Genomic DNA, 1,067 nt, shown 5'->3' on the forward strand with positions numbered 1-1,067 from the left:
CCTGCCGTAGCCTGTGCCCCTGCTGCCCTCAGGCTGGAGAGGGAGCAAAAAGCCCAACAGCTGTCATGGGCCTCCAGCCTGCCACAGCTGGCATATGGAAAGGCAACCCAGACCGTTTTCCACACGAGTCCCTGGTCCTGCTGCTACTCACTGGGCAGGATGCCTCCTGGCTTGGGCCCCCAGTATAGCTCCTGCCTGATCACCAGTTGGTGGTGGCTCTGTGTTTCTCTGGGATGGAGCTTCCAGAGACAACTGACAGGCCTCTGCAATTGCTGCCACCACAGTACCCACTCTTGCTTCCCCCAGGCTAGGGAGGGAACAAAGAGCCTGACTACTTTCTCAACATCCTACAGAGAGGAGGCCAGACTGTCTTCTAGGTCGGGTTGCCTGACCTCCCTGCTCTTCAGGCAGGGCCCCCAGCTTGGGCCCAGCCGCACAGCTGCCCCAACCCTGGCTGATAACAATTGGCTGTGGTTTTGCATTTGTCTGGGGTAGAGTCCCCAGAGGCAACTGATAGGCCCTCTGCCATTGCCACTGCCCGCGTCTACACTCCTGTTGTCTCTAAGCTGAGGAGGGAACAAAAAGCCTGAGCTTGCCCTGGGGCTGCAGCGTGGCAGCTTGGGAGTGCCAAGGTGAGATCTGTAGCAGGCACTAGAGCAGGAGAGGAGCCCACACTCTCAGAGTACTGAGAGGGCTGTTACATGAACCTGCGGGCTACCACAGCAGTGGGTGTGCCTCCCTATGCAGGGCCAGCTGGCTGGGAAAAGGGTGGCCTATTTCCCTACCTCAGCCTCTGCCTGAGGGAACACACCTGACAAAAGAAACGGGCACAGTGCCATTGGTTGGAAGGGGCTCCCCCAGGGCCCAAGAGCGGACCTGATGAGGTGGTCACCTCTCTTCCCACTGTACCACAGAGCGCAGCCAGAAACACCAGGAAATACAAGTGGCTAAGATCTATCTACCGACCATTACTCCTAAGTGCCATCTACTGGAATTCAGCCCAAACTACAAAAATAGTTTGCTAATACACCTTCCTGTAAAACCAAGGTAAGAATTCAAGCACAAAT

This window comes from Mandrillus leucophaeus, unplaced genomic scaffold (assembly GCF_000951045.1).
Source record: "Mandrillus leucophaeus isolate KB7577 unplaced genomic scaffold, Mleu.le_1.0 Scaffold375, whole genome shotgun sequence".
NCBI lineage: Eukaryota > Metazoa > Chordata > Mammalia > Primates > Cercopithecidae > Mandrillus > Mandrillus leucophaeus.